Here is a 22,252-nt window from a genome sequence, read left to right as displayed (position 1 = left end):
ATAGTGCTAATTTTTCATATATTTATATTTTTATTTACTAGTCAAGTATGTTAAATATTTACTGATAATGAGATCTTTCATACATTTGGTATTTAATTTATTATATCAAGATCATCAATTTTATTGACAATCATTTAAAATTTTGATTAATTAAATCATATCATTTATTATAACTCATCATATAATTAATACTAAAAAACTCACAATTAGTGATAGAATCTAATTTACGTTGCTAATTAGTAACAGAAATAAATTATGATAGCTAATTTAGCTAAAAAAATAAATTTTATTGTCAATCCAATCTCTATACGTATTTAACTTATTTAATTAACTACTAAAACTTAAGGGGTGTTTGGTTTAGGGGAATAAGAGTGGGGAATGGGAATGAGAATCATTGATTATCATTGTTAATATTTGGATTATAGGAATAGGAATACAAATAAAGGAATGAATCCTTGAAATTGGGTAATAACTCATTCCCATGTACCTCTCCTTCAATGAGCCATTACCTTATTTTCATCAATCAAAATATCCTCTTATTCAAAAAATACCTTTGACTTAAAACTAAAATTTCTCCCTTAATATCAAATATCAAAATTTATTTATTTATTTTTTCTTCATATCACTTCTCTCTCCTTGTTCTCTCTCATCATATTTTCTCTCTCATCATTTTATCACACACTTTCTCTCTCCTATCACACTCTCTTTCCTCTTTTCTCATTACACTTTCTCTCTCATCATACTTTCTCTCTCCTCAATTTCTTCCATCACACTCTCTTCCATTTTTTCATCATACTTTCTCTCTCATCATACTTTCTCTCTCCTCAATCTCTCCCATCACACTCTCTTTTCTCTTTTTTTTTCTCATCATACTTTCGCTCTCATCACACTTTCTCTCTCCTCAATCTCTCTTGTCACACTCTCTCCTTTTTTTTCCTCAACACACTTTCTCTCTCATCATACTTTCTCTCTCCTCAATCTCTCTTATCACACTCCCTCCTTTTTTTTTTCTCATCACACTTTCTCTCTCCTCAATCTCTCTTATCACACTCCCTCCTTTTTTTTTCCTCAACACACTTTCTCTCTCATCATACTTTCTCTCTTCTCAATCTCTCCCATCACACTCACTGTTCTCTTTTTTTCTCATCATACTTTCTCTCTCCTCAATCTCTCTCATCACACACTCTCTCTCCCCTCATTTTTTCTCATTACATTTTCTATCTCTTCATCCTCTCCCATCATAATTTCTCTCACATCATATTTTATCTCTCATCATGCTCTCTTCTATTACACTCTCTTTTCTCATTTTCTCTTATCACACTTTCTCTTTCTTCATTCTTTCTCGTCACACTTTCTCTTTCATCATACTTTCTCTCTTATCATTCTCTTTCATCATATTTTTCTCTCACATTCATCTTTCTCTCACATCTAATTTTTTTCTCTTATTTTCCTTTAAGGGTAAAAAAGGAAATATTGATTTATTCCGATAGAAAGTATGCAACTAACCAAACATTACTTTTAAGAGTGATATCCATGCTCATACCCATTCCCATTCCACAATACAATGATTCTCATTCCGATTCTCATTCCCATGCTTATACCAAACGCCCCCTTAATTATGTCATTATTTTAGCGACGCAATCGAAGGAGCTCGAGAAAGGCAATGGCGAAGTCTTTGCCCGTCGTCAAAATCCTCTTCCTTTCCTCTCTGCATTTGTTCCTCTGCGTTTCAGATAACAGGTTAACCCCCGGCCAACTCATGCCTTCCAATGAGACCTTGACCTTCGACGACGGCGCCTTCGTCCTCGGCTTCTTCTCCCCAGGGAGCACCGGCGGGGACCTCTACCTCAGCGTCTGGTACAACATCCCCTAGAGGACCGTCATCTGGGTCGCCAACAGGGAGAGCCCCGTCACCGGCCCATACGCAGCTCCCCTCTTCTCCGACGACCGCAGCCTCCGCATCGTCGGTTCGCGCCGGAGCAACTTCACCTTCTGGTCGCCGAATCCACCAGGAACCGCCACGGAGGCAGTGCTACTCAACACCGGCAACCTAGTTCTCCGATATTGCAACTGCAGCGTCCTCTGACAGAGCTTCGATCACCCAACGAACACCTTTGTGCTACTCGTCACGCCACACCAGGTACACCCTGAAGCACTCCGGCCAGCTGCAGCTCCTGAGCTGGGACTCCACATCGAAACTATGGCGAACCTTCACATCTGTAACGATCGACTGCCAAGTTTACGGATCCTCCGGCCAGTTCGCATGCTGCGACGCCAACGGAATAGTGCTGGAGTGCAAGTGCTTGGAAGGGTTCGAGCTGAGGTCGAAGACCGCTTGGAGCGGCAACGACCATTCAGGCGGTTGCTCGAGGGCGAGAGCTCTCCGGTGCAGTGAGGGGGACGACTTCCTCCTAGTGGCAGGGATGAAGTTGCGTGTGACATGAGCGAATGCAGGTCCGAGTGCTCGACCAATTGCTCCTGACAAGCCTTTGCTTATGTTGATCTGAATGCAGGGAATGCTACAACTCCAAGGTGTTTGGTTTGGACAAGGAGTTTTGTTGACGCTGAGATGCTAAGTATTGGAGGAGGGGACTTGTATCTGAGGCTCATGAGCTTCAATTCAGGTAAACTTTGTGCCTCTTTTCGCTGCCACCGACCGACCAACGAGTAGCATCTGATGCAACGGAATTGCCATCTTCAATCAGGTGCATCAAGGTGGCAAAAAGACGAGTACGCTCGCTCCCAGCGCCTCCGCCAATCCGTCCCAGGACTAACACGGAGGAGGTAAATCACGGGCGGCTACTAGTCTTTGGAATAGTGACTAGCATATAAGGGAGTCATTTATCTCGACTTTTGCCGAGATTCGAATCCCAGACCTCATGGTGGCAACACCTCATGCGCTAACCACTAGACCCATCCGAGGGGACTTCAATCAGGTGCATCAAGGTGGCAAAAGGAGAATACGCTCGCCCCCAGTGCCCCCACCAATTCGTCCCAGGACCAACACGGAGGAGGTAAATATGAGCGACTACTAGTCTTTGGAATAGTGAGTAGGACATAAGGGAGGCATTTACCTTGGCTTTGTCGAGATTCGAACCCCAGATCTCATGGTGGCAACATCTCATACGCTAGCCACTAGACCCATCGGAGGGGACTCAATCAGGTGCATCAAGGTGGCAAAAGGCGAATACGCTCGCCCCGAGTACCCCCGCCAACCCGTCCCAGGGCCAACACAGAGGAGGTAAATCACGGGCAGCTACTAGCCTTTGGAATAGTGACTAGCACTCAATCAATCAGGTGCATCAAGGTGGCAAAAAAAAAAGGCGAATACGCTCGCCCCCAGCGCTCCCGCCAACCCTTCCCAGGACCAACACAGAGGAGGTAAATCACGAACGACTACTCGCCTTTGGAATAGTGACTAGTGTAGGGACCATTGTGCCCGCTAGAGGGGGGTGAATAGTGTCTCATCGCGCGGTTGTGCTTGCTTCATCTTGATATGCAGCGAAAAGTAAATTACAAACACACACACAACGCTAACACACGGATTTACTTGGTATCCACCTCAAGAAGAGGTAACTAATCCAAGGATCCACACACGACGCTATCTCCACTATGAAAACCCTCCTTTTCGGTCACAGCCGAAGGCGAAGAAGCCTTGTACAAACTCTCACACACACAAACAACTCACACAAGAAGAAGAAATACAAATACAAATAGAAACACTCTCTTCTTGCTTACTTGTTGCTTGTTGTTGCCTCTTGAACCTTGAGAATACACCCCAAGAGTCTTCAAGAACTGGCGGAGAAGCTCGGAGAAAATCACCGGTGAATCGCACACAAATCGCAGGAGAAAGCTCGCAAAAGAATTGCGGAGAAAACGCTCCGCCAAGGCTTTAAACAGTGCTCCCAATCGATCCAATCCATCCCCAATCGATTGTCACGTCAGCACCACTCCATCGTAGCCATCCATCACTCGTTTCCTGCGCAACGGTCGAATCTCAATCGATCGACCGATCGATTGGGAACATCTGGATCCATTGGTGGATCAATCCAGAAGCATTCTGTGCTTCTCGCGATCGCGCGAGAACACCCCTGCCCAATCGATCGACCGATCGATTGGCAGCTCCCAATCGATCACCCGATCGATTGGGAAAGGCTCTGTGCTCACGAAATATGGTCCCAATCGATCGACCAATCAATTGGGTCATTCCTTCCTTCGCAGCACACTCTAATCGATCCACTGATCGATTGGCCCCTGGTTCAATCGATCGCTCGATTGATTGAACACCCTGGACTTGACTCAAACTCAAGTCCAACTCCCCAAACCCAACTCTCGGTCAATCGTGACTTGTTGGGTTTGCACACCGAGCATTTGGCTACTCCCGACCAACCTCGAACTAGCCTTCTAGCCTCCTCCATCAACCTTGCGTCCCTCAGATATCTCCCCATCCTTCACGCCTTGCCTTCTGGAGCTTCCATCGACCTCATCCTAGTTGTCGGGTTCTCCTAGCCAAATCACCCTAGGACTTGCTAATTGCCTGGCTCCTCACCAAGACTTTCCTTTTGTCAAGATCACACTTGAACTTTCCAATTGCCTGGCTCCTCACCAAGACTTTCCTTTTGCCAAGATCACACTTGGACTTTCCAATTGCCTGGCTCCTCACTAGGACTTTCCCTTTACCTAGCCATACTAGGACTTTCCAATTGTCTGATCTCACTTATCAGGACTTTCACCACCAAGTCTGGTCAACACTGACCTACTTGGATTTTCACTCTTGCCAACCTTCCTGTTGGACTTACCTTTGCCTAATCACCAATTAGGACTTTCCCAGTCAAGTCTCCTGTCAACCTTGACCTACTTGACTTTTCTCTTGCCTAATCTCTAGTTAGGACTTTCCCATTGCCTAAACTCCAGTTAGGACTTACCCGGTCAAGTCTCCAGTCAACATTGACCCACTTGACTTGTCTTCTCATCAACCTGGTCAATCCCTTGACCATCTCCACAATCGGATGATTACTCCAGCAATCTCCATATATTGTCAAATGGACGATTGCCCTAACAATCTTCATATATTGTCAAACATCAAAACTCAAATCCCGACTCAAGCTTGACCCAACTCAAGCTTAGTCAAACTGGTCAAACTTGACCTAGGGAAATTGCCCCAACAACTAGGACATAAGGGAGAATCAATCAGGTGCATCAAGCAGCAAGAGCAGGAGGAGGAAGATACTGCTGCATGTGCTGTCCATTTTAGGAGCAGCCTCTACTTTGGCCTGCATCTTTGCTGTGTGGAAGTTTGATGGGTGATCCCGTCCGGAAGCTGAGTCAGACAGACCGCCGGGTGAGGTGGATGGAATGTTGACCGAGTCGCGGTGTCCCGGAGGAGGGTGTGCTGAGATAACTTTCGTGTTGACCAAGTCTTCAGAAGTCCTCTGGTCAACACTACCCTACAGCCAGCGACCGAGTCCCCCCGGTCCCTGGTACCCCGAGGCTCGAGGCAGATCCAACGAATATATGAGTAATAGACTAATAATATAATAATGAAATAAATGAGAGGTGAGTACGGAAAACGTGCCCTGGCCCAGGGGATGCCCTCGGATGGGATGTTGCTTGAGTGATCGCGACCAGGAAGAGTAGATGATGCTCGATCAGGATAAAGGGTTGGATCTGACGAAGCGGAGCCGGATGCGTCATGGAGCTTGAAGTCGAGCTGCAGGTCAGGAAAAACACCGACACACATGTCGGGAGGTACTAACGACACACATGCCAGAACATGAGATTGGCACACAGGCCAGGACATGAAACCAGCACGCAGACCGGGATAAGACATCGACAGGCAGGTCGGGATATAAATATTGACACGTAAGCCGAGACATAAAACATCACTCAAGTCTAGTCAAAACATAATGACAACGAGGACTCGAGGGCCCGATCGACATCGGAGACATACGACACTAAGTATCGGACATCAGACCGACAGTGGCAGTGTACGATAGGGTGTATCGGATGTCAGATTGACTTTAGATGTGTACGACGCTGCAGATCGAGAGCCGGAGGCCGGATCACCGGCTTTGAGATGCAGGCAGCGGCGCTGATAGCAGGGGGCTGCTCGCTGATCGGTGATGATAGTCATGGCGACGAAGAAGAGATGGAGGAAGCGTGCAAAGAAGAGGAAGCGCGGCTATGGCAGCGGGCTGGAACGGCGGAACAAGAGGCGGAGTCGGCGCATGGTGGCTGTCGGCGAAGTGTGGCGGCGAAGAAGAAGAGAGTTGTGGCCGGCGTCGCGAGGAAGAAGAAGAAGAGGAGCCGTGGCCGGTCTGGCGGCAGCGTCGCAAAGAGGAGAAAGGTTGGCAGCCGGCATCGGCGCTGGCGAGGAGAAGAAGTGCAGTAGCGGGTCTCTCCGGCGACGGCGTCACGCAGGAGAGCATGAGGGAGAAAGGTTGGCGGCACGATGAAGAGAGGAAGAGGAGAAGAGGCAGAGGATCGTGTCGGCTCCGGCGAGTAGCATGAGGGGGAGCCAACCGCCCCTGTAGTGGCGGCGCGAGCGAAGAGCGGAGCATGAGGAAGAGGGGAGGGGCAGTGGCTGATCCGGCAGCGGCGACACGCAAGGAAGAAGAGAGGGAGAGGAGAAGAGTGGAGGTTGGCGGTCGGCGCCGGCGAGGAGCTTGGTAGCGAGATCCCCATGGCGTCGGCAGCAAAACACGAACGAAGCCCCCCCTTCGCATGCTACAGTGTCCCCTCTTAAAACCCTTCCCTGTGCTTTTACCAAATTACCCCTCCCTTTTCCACTAATTACTCCCCTGCCCTAAACCATATCCACATCAAAGGCGAATCAAAGCTGTGTTCAAGCGAGATCTGCGCTCGAGTCGAGATTTTTTGAACAATTTCTCTGGTTCTAAAGAAGTTGTGGAAGGAGAGGCAACAGATCAAGCTACTCCAGAGCTTCCACTGATAAGCTTTGAGAGCCTAGTTCTTGCCACTGACAACTTCTCTGTTTCAAATAAACTGGGAGGAGGCTTTGGCATAGTTTACAAGCTACAAACAATCTTTTTAGGTCGGTTGATAGATTGAGAATTAGACCGAAGGGGAGCCTTAGTGCAACCATAAAGTTGTTGGTGCAATATTCCCTAGGTCAAGGTTGACCTGGTTAACCAAGCCTAAGTCTTGGTTTGGGTTTCGATGTTTGACAATATATTGGGTATAGATGATATGGACAATGCAGGTGCAGTTGTTCATTTGGAGAGATTGTTAATACAATTTCCGTTTGGTCAAAGTTGACCGGTTAAGATTGTGAAGGAAAGTCAAGTAGGTCAAGGTTGACTGGATACTTGACTGAAAGTCCTGGTGAGTGAAGCTAGGCAATTGGGAAGTCCTAATGAGTGAAGCTAGGCAGAAGAAAGTCCTAGTGAGTGAAGCTAGGCAGAAGGGAAAATCCTAGTGAGTGAAGCCAGGTGAAAGACCTAGTGAGTGAAGCTAGGCAATTGGAAAGTCCTAGTGAGTGAAGCTAGGCAGGAGGAAAATCCTGGTGAGTGAAGCCAGGTGAAAGACCTAGTGAGTGAAGCTAGGCAATTGGGAAAGTCCTGGTGAGTGAAGCCAGGCAGGAGAAATCCAGAGGGGTCAAGGTTGACCAGACATCTGGTGAGAGTCCAAATAGGTCAAAGGGATTGATCGGATACTTGGCATGAGGAAGAAAAGTCCAAGTAGGTCAGAGGGATTGACCGAATACTTGGCAAGAAGAGAAAAGTCCAAGTGGGTCAAAGGGATTGACCAGACACTTGGTGAGAGAGTCCTAGCTGGTCAAGGGTGACCGGATGCTAGGTCTTATGTACCAACAAGTCATGGTTGACTAGATGTTGGTTTAGGGGACTTTGGACTTGGTTTTGGGCAAAAACCAAGATCTGGATTGATCAGCCGATTGATCCAGTAGATTTGGATTAATCAGCCGATTGATCCAGCAGATCTGGATCGATCAGTGGATCGATCCAGCAGATCTGGATCGATCAGCCGATCGATTGGATCATGCCCAATCGATCGATCCGGTGAGTCCCCGCGAACAGAACCCCTCTGGATCGATCGGTGGATCAATCCAGAGGTCCCAATCGATCAGTGGATCGATTGGGAGCTGCTGTTTATGCGCGATAAGCCTTGGATTGATACACCGATCGATCCAGGCTATTCTAGAGAGCACAGAGGCGCTCTGGATCGATCCGTGGATCGATCCAAAGCCTCCCCGATCGATTGGGAGCATTCCAATCGATCGGGATTCGACCGTTAGCGTCGATTTAAGCCGCAGGCGTTCATTTCCTTCGGCATCGCTTCCACGACAAAGCTCAGATCTTCACCAGCGACTCCACAGAGCTCTCCATGCCAGTTCTTGAAGTTCTTGGAGGTTCTTCCAAGTCAAGAGGCGGATCTATTGCAAGAGGAAGAAAGCTAGGGTTAGGGTTTTCTTGTACTCATTGTAAGCTTTGTGCTTGTATTTTGTATCCTTTCCTCTTCTTCTTGTAGTGTGAACTTGTAGGACTTCTCTGCCTTCGGTAGTTACCGAAAAGGAGGGTTTTATTAGTGGAGGGTGCGTGAGTAGGTGTTGATCCTTGGACTAGTTACCTCTTGTGAGGTGGATACCAAGTAAACCAACCTTGTTAGCGTTGTATGGTGTGTTTCTTGTATTTCCGCTGCGCATCTTTGAAGAAACAAGCAACGACGAGCACCTAACACACGATGAACTATTCACCCCCCCTCTAGCTACTTTTCGGTCCCAACAAAAGTTACGTACAATAAACCCTTATCCAGGACTCTACATCGGCGGGAGATTCGTGTACCGGGCTACCCTTTGATAGAGTGAGAATTAGATTGAAGTTTTTGTGGTTGAAGAAGTTGGCTTTTTCTTGTTTCAGGGCATTCTTCAAGGAGGACAAGAAATTGCAATTAAAAGATTAATTAGAGAATCTGGACAAGGATTTGTAGAGTTTAAGAATGAGATTAATTTGATTGCTAGGTTGCAACATAGGAACCTAGTCAGGCTCCTTGGCTATTGCATTCATGGGGAAGAGAAACTACCAGCTTATGAATACATGCCCAACAAGAGCTTGGACTTCTTCCTATTGGGTTAGTTTCCTTACACTTTTTGATAGTGAACTTCAACTTTACAATTGTGGATTTAGGCTTTACGAAGTAATTTGAATAGATCTGGTGCTAAAGACGAAGCTCGATTGGGGTAAGGGGTTCAACATAATCAAAGGAATTGCTCGAGTACTTCTTTATCTTCATCAAGATTCAAGGTTGCGGATTGTTCACCACGATCTTAAGATCTTAAGGTGAGCAATATTTTGTTAGACAAGGATATGAACCCTAAGATAACTGATTTTGGAATGGCAAGGATCTTTGGAAGGAACCAGAATGAAGCAAATACCAAAAGAATTGTTGGAACTTATTAAGTATTATGTGATTCGAAATTAAGAAAAACACTCAAGGAAAAGAGAAGTTTAATATCGAATGGATGTGCAATGTGTTTGTAGTGGATATATGTCTCTTGAATATGCAATGTAAGGACTCTTTTATATTGATCCGGCGGTTAGAACAGGGGACCCCCATTCTGAGGGGTCAATGCCACGTGGGAGTCAAAACGTCAGGTGGCCGACCGGAGAAGGATGGGCCGACCTCCCGGCCGGCTGACCGGTGAATAACCGATGGCAAAAGGCGCCCCGACAGAAGTCGGGGTTCCGGCGCTCAATTGAACAGTAACGAAGGGCCGAGCGGAAGGCCGAAGAAAAGGTGACATACTGCTAGCAGTCCCCACAGCACCTTACCGAGGATCTACCCAGCATACCGAGGCATACGAAGAGCCGGACGGGATGTGATTGCCGTCCGGTCGGGTGTAAGATGAGTGCCGGCCGGACGCCCCGTCCAGCCGGCCGAACGGACACCTCGTCATGGGGTAGGGAAAGGACAATTTATATCTTATGACAGCGGTCAAGTCCTATGACTAGGCCATACTCCTAATCTGGCGATGAGGTGTTCTGCTGTCCCATCGAGAGCGTGCTTGGACTGTAGCAGTATGGTGTCAGGTAAGCTCTCTGACAAACACATACCGAGGTATGGACTAAGAACACGTGTTTACCTCGATTGGTGTGCATGAGCTTCCTCCAGCTCTATATAAGAGCTCACAGACTTCGCCGGAGGTAGAGTAACTCTCATATTCGAGACCACTTTTTTGCTGCTTGCTTGCCTGACGAGCGTCGGAGGGTCGTCGCCAAGAACTCCTTCCCAGCCCGACTTCTTTGCAGGTTCGCTGGAGCTCCACACAGTCAGCGGGGGAGCCGCGTCATCAACTAGGAGAGCACCACATGCCTGGTGTCCGCTGGTTCAGCGATTCGGACAGGATCAAATTGGCGCCGTCTATGGGAACGCTCCTGCATCCGATTGGAATCAATGGACGAAGCCGGACGACCGCACTCGGTGATGCTTTCCACAGAGGAGCTCGACGCGCTAATTGAGACAAGAGCAGCTAAGCTGGTGGAGCAAAGGCAGAAGTCGCAAGCCGAGCGGGTTGAGCAGCAAGCGACCTCAGTTTCAGGTGGCCGAGCGGAAGCACCTCAGGCCACGGTTCCATTTCACCGGGCCCTATTCCGCACGCCTTTGGAAGTCGCAACAGTTAACCGCGAGCGAGGATCTTCATCGGACGAAGTGCCAATACGAGATAGCAAAAAAGGAAAGACTCCCCGATCGGACGCTTCTCCCGAGCAGACCAATCGACAATTCTCAAAAGCTATCTTGCAAGATCCTCTGCCAAAGCACTATGTGCCCCTGGTAATCGGTGAATACGATGGAACCACCGACCCGGACGATCATTTGGGAAAGTTTGACAACACAGCTACCCTTCATCAATATACAGATGGAGTGAAGTGTCGGGTTTTCCTTACCACCCTCTCGGGATCCGCTCAACGGTGGTTTCGAAGGTTGTCAGACGGATCGATTACCAGCTTCAAGGAGTTCCGCACGGCGTTCCTCCATCATTTTGCAAGCAGTCGGCGTTACCAAAAGACTAGCGTCAGCCTGTTTGCTATCAAACAAGAGGCCCGAGAGTCGCTCCGTGCTTATATCCAGAGGTTTAATCGAGTGGCTATGGATATTCCAACGGCCACCTCGGAAACCATGATGAATGTCTTCACACAAGGCCTGATGGATGGCGACTTCTTTCGCTCGTTGATCCGGAAGCTGCCTTGGGATTATGATCACATGTTGCACCAAGCCAACGAATATATCAATGTGGAAGAAGCCCAAGCTGCAAGGAGAAAAGAAATTCCGGCCGAGCGACAGGCACCCCCCGAGCGGAAACAATCAACTGGTAATCAGCCGCCAAGGGGACCACGATTTGAAGCTGCCCGCCCTCACTCGCATGTGAGAAATCAAGCCGTCCAAGAGGTAGCTGCCGAGCGGCCCAAGCCGAAGAAGAAGTGGACGCCCATGTTCTGTTCGTTCCATCGAACAGACACCCACAACACTCGGGATTGCAGAAGTCTTCCCTTCATTGCGCACCCCGCTCCTCGGAATGACCGTCGTCGGTCCCCATCTTCCGACCGGCACCAAAGGCATCAAGTAGCCGGTCGTCAAACACCCAGGAGATCGCCAGATCGACATCAACCTCAGAGGCGTGGAGATAATACCCGGAGGTCCGAACAGCAAAGACCATCCGCTCGGGAGGAAGAAAATAGAAACAACGCGTCCCGAGGAGAAATCAACATCATAGCTGGTGGGCCGACAGGCGGTGACTCCAATCGGGCACGGAAGGCAAGCATCAGACAGCTCAAGATACACTCTGTCGGTTGCAGCCAGGATCGGGCGAGTGGGCCCGAAATCAGCTTCGGACCCAGAGACCTTGAGGGAGTTGAAGTCCCTCATGATGATGCCCTCATCATCAAAGCGGTAATAGCTAATTATACTATTTACCGCATTTTTATTGATACAGGCAGTTCAGTCAATATCATTTTCAAGAAGACCTTCGACCAACTACAAATTGACCGAGCCGAGCTGCTGCCTATGACGACCCCACTCTATGGGTTCACAAGCAACGAGGTTCTTCCGGTCGGACAAATCCGGCTCGCTATTTCATTAGGGGAAGAGCCGCTCAGAAGGACCAGAACTGCCAATTTCGTAGTGGTTGATTCCCCCTCAACTTACAATATTATATTGGGCCGACCAGCGCTCAGTGAATTCCGAGCGGCCGTCTCCACCTTTTATCAGAAAATCAAGTTTCCCGTCGAAGACAAAGTTGGAGAAGTACGAGGAGACCAGTTAGCGGCTCGGAAGTGCTACGTTGAGATGGTCCGAGCGGAATCTAGCTTCGCGAGGAAGACGCCACACCTTGAGGTGAATGCCATAACCGAAAGGCCTCCCTCCTTGGTTTATGAAGAAAAGGAGGAGGTGCAGATTCATCCCTCCCGACCGGAAGTCACTACATTCATAGCATCTGATCTGGGAGCAAGCCAAAAAGAAGATGTGATCAAATGCCTCCAGGAAAATCGCGACGTCTTCGCTTGGTCAACACATGAGCTGCCTGGAGTATCTCCAAACATCGCCCAACATGAGCTCCACGTCCTACCGGACGCTCGGCCAGTAAAGCATAGAAAGAGAGATTTCAGTGCCGAGCAGAATGCTATAATTCGAGGGGAGGTGGAAAGACTCTTGGAGGTCGGCCACATACGAGAAATACAGTTCCCAAGTTGGCTCACCAATGTGGTCCTGGTCTCCAAGCCGGGCGGCAAGTGGAGAGTCTGCATCGACTTCCGGGATTTGAACAAAACGTGTCCGAAGGATTTCTACCCACTGCCCCGGATTGATCAACTAGTGCCACGGCCGGATGCGAGTTCATCTGCATGTTGGACGCATATCAGGGTTATCATCAGGTGCCGCTCGCCCGAGATGATCAAGAAAAGGTCAACTTCATCACCGCCGACGGCACTTACTGTTACAATGTAATGCCGTTCGGATTAAAAAACGCAGGAGCAACTTACCAGCGCATGATGAATAAAGTATTCAAAGAGCAGATCGGACGCAATCTAGAAGTATATGTGGACGACATTCTCATCAAATCCGTCCGAGCGGCTAATCTTTATGCGGACATGGAAGAGACATTCCAGACGCTGAGGAAATATGGAGTGAAGTTGAACCCGCAAAAATGTTTATTTGGAGCCAAAGGCGGACGCTTCCTGGGCTATATTGTAACCGAGCAGGGAATCGAAGCAAATCCAAGTAAAGTGAAAGCGTTGCAAGACATGCTGCCTCCGAGAAACTTAAGAGAAGTACAACGCTTGACCGATCGGATAACTGCCTTATCAAGATTCATATCCAAGACTGCTGACCAGAGCTTCCCATTCTTCAAAATCCTGCGAAAGGCCACTAAATTCCAGTGGGATGAAGAATGCGACCGGGCGTTCGAGGAGTTAAAGGCATATCTCAATTCTCTGCCTATACTTGCCAAGCCGACCGGGGGTGAGCCGCTTTATATTTATCTGTCTTCTACCGAGCACGCTGTGGGCTCGGCGCTTGTGAGTTCGAGCGGCGAAGAACGACCGGTGTATTTTTTAAGTCACATTTTAAAGGATGCTGAATCTCGATACACCGGACTCGAGAAATTGACTTTCGCCTTGGTCCTCGCCGCTCGGAGGCTTCGCCCATACTTCCTGGCGCATACTATCATAGTGAAGAATAATAGCCCGCTCGGAAGAATACTCCTCAATCCAGAAGCGTCCGGACGGCTTATCAAATGGACGACGGAGCTCAGCGAATTCGATATATAATATCAACCTCGCTCGGCAATCAAGGCACAATCCTTGGCAGATTTTGTGATGGAGGTGCAGAAGCCGGAGCCCGAAGCTATATGGAAAATATTTGTGGATGGATCTTCCACTCGGCTAGGGAGCGGCATTGGCATCCTACTGCTCTCTCCGCAAGGCGAGCGAATGCATCTGTCGGTCCGGCTGGACTACAGAGCCACCAACAACGAAGCGGAGTACGAGGCCCTCATAGCTAGCTTGCAGGCGGCTCAACATGTAGGAGCCGGTCGGGTGACACTCTACTCGGATTCTCAACTAGCCGCCCAGCAACTCTCAGGTACCTTTGAAATCAATAACGCCCGGCTCAAGCTTTATGCAGAGGCCTTCGAAAAGCTCAAGACCAATTTCAGAGAAGTCATTATCCAGAAGATACCCCGAGCAGAAAACCATGCGGCAGACGAGTTAGCCAAGCTCGCAAGTGCACTAACACCAGTCATCCTTCCGCGGCCAGTCGAGCAAGTGTCCTTGGTGGCACATATCGATCGGATGGAGGGCCTCACGTTTCCGAGCGACTGGAAGACGCCCATCATGGAGTTTTTGCGCTCGGGCGCCACACCGTCCGATCGGAATGAAGCCCACTGTTAAGGAGGAGAGCCGACCGGTTCACACTCATCGGCGATCAACTCTACAAGAAGGCTTTCTCTCGCCCGCTGTTGAAATGCGTGAGCTCGGAAGACTCGGCATACATCCTCCAAGAAGTACATCAAGGATCATGCGGAGGACATCCGGGTGGACGATCGCTGGCTAAGAAGATCCTGCTGGCCGGATACTTCTGGCCAACCTTACAGGCAGATGCCGCTCGGACCGTGTCGACGTGCCTATCTTGCCAAAAGTATCATAACTTCTCCCACCGACCGGCAGAGGAGATGAAGGCATCCACGGTCGTCTGCCCGTTCGATCTGTGGGGAATGGATATTGTTGGTCCATTTCCTATGGCGACCGGGCAGCGGAAATTTTTACTGGTGGCAGTCGATTATTTTTCCAAGTGGGTGGAGGCCGAGCCGCTAGCCAAGATCACCGAGCAGATGGTCAAAAAGTTCATCTGGCAACACATCATCTGTCGGTTCGGCATCCCTCGCCGACTTGTTTCCGACAACGGGCGGCAATTCACAAGGAAGTTGCTCGAAGATTGGTGCAAAAGCTATGACATCGAGCAACATTTCACGTCGGTGGCCTATCCCCAAAGCAACGGTCAAGCCGAAGTGGCCAATCGGGAAATTCTTCGTATTCTGCGCGCTCGGCTCGACCATTTGGGAGGAAGCTGGGTGGATGAAGTGTCGGGCGTCTTATGGGCTATCTGCACGGCCCCAAAGGAAGGAACGGGCGTCACACCATTCCATTTGGTGTACGGTGGCGAGGCAGTCATCCCAGTTGAAGTCGGCGTTGAGTCCGTCCGGATCCAGAATTATGATTCTGATAACGTCGAGCGGAGGAACATGGAGCTGGATTTGGTCGACGAAGAGCGAGCCAAGGCGTCCGTCCGGCTGATGGCGTACCGGCAAAGAATGAAGCAGAACTACAACCATCGCGTGATTCCTAGAGCCTTCCAGGTTGGCGACCTTGTCTGGAAGAAAGTAAAGCCGGTCGGTAACGTCGGCAAATTGGAGGCTCCCTGGGCGGGCCCCTTCAAAATCATCGAAAAGCTCCGCTCGGGCGCTTATTATTTGGAGGATGAAGACGGGCGGCAACTGGATAGGCCATGGAGCGCGAATCATCTCCAGCCTTATCGAGCTGGGTGAAAGGTGCACTGATGTAACTCATTTTTGTATATATTTTGGGCCACTTATGTACTTGTAATGCAGGAAGCAAAAAGATAAAAACGCATTGAGCATTATCCGCCGAACGGCTTACTACGTGAAGATCCCGTGCCGTTCGGGCGAGGTGTATATTATGCGAAGCATGATCGAGGTCAAAGATCCCGCGCCGTTCGGCCGGGAGTATGTTAGCCGAGGCGGAGGCTCGATGACGAAGACTCCATGCCGTTTGGGAGTATATAATAAAAATTAGCCTTAATAGGCCGTCGAGCTCCGACGTTAAATATCGAGAGACGAGCCGGCGTCTATAAACCCTCCGAGCAGAAGACCGTCGAGCTCCGACGTTAAATATCGAGAGACGAGCCGGCGTCTATAAACCCTCCGAGCGGAAGACCGTCGAGCTCTGACGTTAAATATCGAGAGACGAGCCGGCGTCTATAAACTCTCCGAGCGGAAGACCGTCGAGCTCCGACGTTAAATATCGAGAGACGAGCCGACGTCTATAAACCCTCCGAGCGGAAGACCGTCGAGCTCCGACGTTAAATATCGAGAGACGAGCCGGCGTCTATAAACTCTCCGAGCGGAAGATCGTCGAGTTCCGACATTAAATATCGAGAGACGAGCCGGCGTCTATAAACCCTCCGAGTGGAAGACCGTCGAGCACCGACGTTAAATATCGAGAGACGAGCCGGCGTCTATAAACCCTCCGAGCAGAAGACCGTCGAGCTCTGACGTTAAATATCAAGAGACGAGCCGGCGTCTATAAACTCTCCGAGCGAAAGACCGTCGAGCTCCGACGTTAAATATCGAGAGACGGCGTCTATAAACTCTCCGGCGGAAGACCGTCGAGCTCGGCGTTAAATATCGAGACGAGGCGTCTATAAACTCTCCGAAGGAAGACCGCCGAGCTCCGGCGTTAAATATCGAGTAAACCCTCCGAGCAGGAAGACCGTCGAGCTCGGCGTTAAATATCGAGACGAGGCGTCTATAAACTCTCCGCGGAAGACCGCCGAGCTCCGACGTTAAATATCGAGAGAGCGGCGTCTATAAACCCTCCGGCGGAAGACCGCCGAGCTCCGGCGTTAAATATCGAGACGAGCCGGCGTTTATAAACTCTCCGGGCGGAAGACCGTCGAGCTCCACGTTAAATATCGAGAGCGAGCGTCTATAAACCCTCCGGCGGAAGACCGTCGAGCTCAGACGTTATCGAGAGACGAGCCGGCGTCTATAAACCCTCTGAGCGGAAGACCGTCGAGCGCCGACGTTAAATATCGAGAGACGAGCCGGCGTCTATAAACCCTCCGAGCAGAAGACCGTCGAGCTCCGACGTTAAATATCGAGAGACGAGCCGGCATCTATAAACTCTCCGAGCGGAAGACCGTCGAGCTCCGACGTTAAATATCGAGAGACGAGCCGACGTCTATAAACCCTCCCAGCGGAAGACCGTCGAGCCCCGACGTTAAATATCGAGAGACGAGCCGGCGTCTATAAACCCTCCCAGCGGAAGACCGTCGAGCTCCGACGTTAAATATCAAGAGACGAGCCGGCGTCTATAAACCCTCCGAGCGGAAGACCGTCGAGCTCCGACGTTAAATATCGAGAGACGAGCTAGCGTCGATAAACCCTCCGAGCGGAAGACCGTCGAGCTCCGACGTTAAATATCGAGAGACGAGCCGGCGTCTATAAACCCCCCGGTCGGAAGATCGACGAGCCCCGTCGGTAAATATCAAGAGACGAGCCGGCGCCTATAAACCCCCCGGTCGGATAGTATGCAGCGTGGCACTCGCCAATGGTAAGAGCAGATCGACAACAGCTTGCTCTGTGAGGTCAATATACGGCTGAGCGGCACGCTCGTTAGCAAGGCCTTCCAAGTAAGGAGGTAAAGTAAAATATGATTAATGAATAGAGAGCGAGGGAATGAACGAGGTTCGCACGCCGAACGGTAATCGCACAGGCTCTTGGTGAAAAATACTTGCAAATAATCGGCTCTAATCCGAGTTAGCATATCGAACCGAACGGATAACTCGCAGGGAATACTTGGCAAAAACAAATTTCATTTATACCCAGCGACGAACAGACAAAAGTTGATGACAAAAAATATTTTTGCCGAACGGCAAGGATATGAAAAGGTTGATAAAAAATACTCCTCACGCGTCAAAATCAAAAAGAGCATCAGGAATGGTGCCCATCACAATAGCCAGATCCTCTAGGGGGATGGTCAGCTCGGCGGGAAGGTGGCCTTTAGTCTTCAAGTAATCCACCGCCGCCTTGATCGCCTCTTCGAATGTGAGGGAAATCTTGTCGGTGAATTTCTCTCCGAAGTCGTCCGAGCGGACAAATGCCTTCCTCACTTCGTCAGAGCGGGCCGACTCCCCATCCTGATACCCTTTGAGCGCGGCTCGGGAAGCATCATTGGCGGCATGGAGATCCTTCAAGTCTCCTTCAAATTTGAGCAGATCGGCCGAGCGGCTCTCCTTCTCGGTGGCCAGAAGGGCATCCAGATCCTTGACGCGTTGCTCTAGCCCTCTGATCTCCACCTTCATTAGGTCCATGTCGTCGATGGCCTTGCGCTTCCGAGAGGTCGCCATCTTGATCTCTTTATCCCGTTGTTTGACCACAGCTTCAAGCCGAGCGACCTCGCTCGCCAGACAGGAAGCTCGTTTCCGTTCGGCTTCCAAAAGCTTTTTGCTTTTCTCCAGAGCAGCCGTGGATTGCCCTTGGTTTGCCTCCGAAAGTTTGAGTTTTTTCATTTCGTCCTCCAGCTCAGCCAGTCGATTGCTGACTGCGATCTGCTCTACCCAACTCTGCGAACAAAGGCAGTTAAGTTAAAAGCTAAAATAAAAAGTATCAGTAAAGCAAAAAGGCATACCCCGGTCGCCTGCTGCAGGTTACTGTCCCCTAGCTGACTGGGGGACATGAGCGCGACGCGTATGCGCGCGTCCTCCCAAACTTTGGCGAGCGGGCCGGTGAGGGTTATTTGTTGTTCAGGGACTGCGGGCCGATCAGCGGCCGATAGATACTCCTCCGAAGGAAATCGGAGAACTGTTTTGATCACCCTCGGGCCGCTCGGATCTTCCTGAGACGTGGCGGCCTGGCCAGAAGGCTCGCCGGTCAGAGCAGGACGCTCGCCTAGTCGCTTGAGGCGACGCAGAGGCCGGGAGGTGGAAGGCTGCGTCTCGGAAACAGTCAGGGGTAATCCAACCTGCGTCGGAGTGTGCTCTGAAGAGACTGCCTCAGAGACCGCGTGAGCTGCATCACTCCGCTCGGAAGGCTGCGCATCTGATGAGATCGATTGAGGAGCTTGCTCCAGACGCCGGCGCTTTCGAGTCTCCAAAGGTGCCTCGTCAGCCGATCGACCTTCCTCCTCGGCCTGGGCAGATGTTGTGATATTGATCGCGGCCTCGTCAGTGGAGACGCGGGCGACCGAAGCCTCGGGAGCAACTTGAGTTCCCTCACTCCCTTCAGTTGTAGGGCCGGTCAGGACCAGCCCTCGTTCGGCCGCTTCCTTGTCCTTCACCGCCTCAATATTGGCGGCTTTCATCTTGAGCTTTTCGGTTGCCTTAGCACGCCACATAACTTCAGCTGCAGAAACAAAGAATAAATCAGTTAGAACAAAAGAAAATGGGGGGATAAGAATCGCTTACTCATGCTACAAGGCAGATCGGCTTGGATGGGAGACAAGCCGAATATATACATTACTCCAGGAAGGAGCAACTTGTCGATGTCGTAGCGTTGGCCGACCAGCTGGTTGGCCGCATGAAGATACGCCGGATGGCTCTTGAATTTGCCAAGACCCGGTTGATTCGGCACCGCCGTCTGCCACTTCGTTCAGAAGGCCGGGCGCTCAGGGAGACGCATAAAAAAGAAATGCTCCTTCCAATGCTTATTGGAGCTCGGCATGTTGGTAAATAGAACGAAACCCGACCTAGATTGAAATATGAAGGTCCCCCGCTCGGATTGTTTTGGGTAGAAGAAATAGTGGAAGATTTGGGGGTCCAAGGGGATATCGTTCAATTCGAAAAGGACTATCACCCTGCTCAGCAACCTAATTGAGTTCGGGACTAATTGGCCGAGCGGGAGGCGAAAGTGGTTGCATATTTTGAGGATGAACGAATGTGGAGGAAAGCGCAGCCCGGCCAAAAATTGATCACGGAAAAAGCAAATGGTGCCGGGCGGCGGATCATTAGGCCGATCGGAAGGAGTGGCTACAACTATCTCATGGTCGGCCGGAATTTCATACGCCCGAATGAGACGCAGTGCGTCTTCTTCATCGAATCGGCTCTCCATAGTCGTATACCAGAGACTAGGAGCGCCGACTGTAGGCGTAGAAGTACTCGCCATGGTCGAAACAGAAGAGATATTGACAGAAAAACTAAAAGAAAATGCCGACAGAATGAAAAAGAAAGCAATACAGGAGGCGGGGAGCTGAAAAGGAAGGCTTACGGGTACGAGAAAGATCGAGGAAAGGAAGAAGATGGCGAGCACACCAAACAGGCGGAGAATAAGGATCGCCGGAGCAGAAACAACAGCGGGAGGTCGAAGGTCGATGAAGAAGAAGGCGGCGGAGAGAGGGGGCCGCGAGATTTATAACGTTTGCCCCGTACGGCCTTAGCCGTCCGATTCAGGTCGTGAAGAACGAGGTCATCATCCAGCCGTTCATTTCAAACGGCGGTTGTCCCATCGGAGGTGCCGCCACCGCCATACCCTGACAAAAGTAAGATTACCACGTGTCAGCAAGATACGAGTTACATTTAATGAGCGCCCCGTACCGCACGCAACGCACGTGGTGGGCAGTAGAGAAGAGGATTCGACATGGATTCCAAGGGAATACAAGGCACGGGCAAGATACCGCCGAACGGATGAGCATCCCTGAGCCTGGCCGAGCGGACTAATGTACCGGTCGTTACTCAGTCAGATCGGCAGTCCAGTCAGTCGGACTTCGCCTCCTTCGACTAGACTTGAGGGGGAGGCAAGTGATCCGGCGGTTAGAACAGGGGACCCCCATTCTGAGGGGTCAATGCCACGTGGGAGTCAAAAGGCCAGGTGGCCGACCGGAGAAGAATGGGCCGACCTCCCGGCCGGCCGACCGGTGAATAACCGATGGCAAAAGGCGCCCCGACAGAAGTCGGGGTCCCGGTGCTCAATTGAACAGTAGCGAAGGGCCGAGCGGAAGGCCGAAGAAAAGGTGACATACTGCTAGCAGTCCCCACAGCACCTTACTGAGGATCTACCCAGCATACCGAGGCATACGAAGAGCCGGACGGGATGTGATTGCCGTCCGGCCGGGTGTAAGATGAGTGCCGGCCGGACGCCCCGTCCAGCCGGCCGAACGGACACCTCGTCATGGGGTAGGAAAAGGACAATTTATATCTTATGACAGCGGTCAAGTCATATGACTAGGCCATACTCCTAATCTGGCGATGAGGTGTTCTGCTGTCCCATCGAGAGCGTGCTTGGACTGTAGCAGTATGGTGTCAGATAAGCTCTCTGACAAACACATACCGAGGTATGGGCTAAGAACACGTGTTTACCTCGATTGGTGTGCATGAGCTTCCTCCAGCTCTATATAAGAGCTCACAGACTTCGCCGGAGGTAGAGTAACTCTCATATTCGAGACCACTTTTTTGCTGCTTGCTTGCCTGACTTGAGCGTCGGAGGGTCGTCGCCGGGAACCCCTTCCCGGCCCGACTTCTTTGCAGGTTCGCCGGAGCTCCACACGATCAGCGGGGGAGCCGCGTCATCAACTAGAAGAGCACCACGTGCCCGGTGTCCGCTGGTTCAGCGATTCGGACAGGATCATATATGAAATTTGATGTTTATAGTTTCGGAGTATTGCTCTTAGAGATTGTGAGCGGCCTACGAAATAGTAGCTTTCACCTCGTGGTCCACTTCACGCATCTCTTGGCTTTATGTAAGTAAACACTGAAATTTTAGAAAAGTAAAATGCTTGATCTTTTCAAACTCACAAAGTTGAAGTGTATTTTCAGGCAAGGCAACTATGGAATGAAGGGAATGTAAAGGACTTCATATATCCTTCTTTGAACAGTCTTGCTACCTAGATGAAACATTAAGGAGCATCCATGTGGGTCTCTTGTGTGTTCAGGACAGCCCGAGTGACAGACCAGCAATGTTGTCAGTTGTTTTCATGCTCGAAAACGAAATGGCAATCTATCATACACCTAAAAAATCAATATTTACCATCCAAAGAAATGATCCATCAGCAGAAAACTTGGAGATTTATTCACTAAACAATCTGATCATCACAACTACTGAAGGTCGTTAGAATGCAAATTCTTCTTCATCATCGTCATCATCATCAAGCCATATTAGTTGCAACTGTTCGAGGTCGAGGTCAAGTTCGGTTATATTAGATGAAGCCATATTAGTCGCAACTATTTGAGGTTGGCAACATGTATCTTATTTCATATTGGAAGAGTAGAGTTTGATGATATATTTTTTTTGTTCGACTACATGTGTTTTTCTGATTTAAAGTGTGAGTTGTAGAGATCAATTCTTTTGCCAGTGTATCCAATCTATAGATTATTGACAAAGTATGTTCAAATTTGTGCTGAAGATCGAAATTTAAAACGGCAGAGAGATTGAATTTCCAGCAAAAGATCTTTCGATGCCGAGACCTCAATTTCTATTACAGGGAAAGATTGA

The 22,252-nt window shown here is 49.9% G+C and overlaps 1 pseudogene; it reads left to right on the top strand.

Annotated features, from left to right (window-relative positions):
* Positions 1-1,663: 1,663 nt before the first annotated feature.
* Positions 1,664-21,872, top strand: LOC121973019 (annotated as a pseudogene).
* Positions 21,873-22,252: the final 380 nt, after the last annotated feature.

The sequence above is a fragment of the Zingiber officinale genome, chromosome 4A (genome assembly GCF_018446385.1).
Source record: "Zingiber officinale cultivar Zhangliang chromosome 4A, Zo_v1.1, whole genome shotgun sequence".
NCBI classification, from domain to species: domain Eukaryota; kingdom Viridiplantae; phylum Streptophyta; class Magnoliopsida; order Zingiberales; family Zingiberaceae; genus Zingiber; species Zingiber officinale.
Note: the sequence above shows the minus strand (reverse complement) of the source record. Positions and strands in the feature narration are given on the sequence as shown.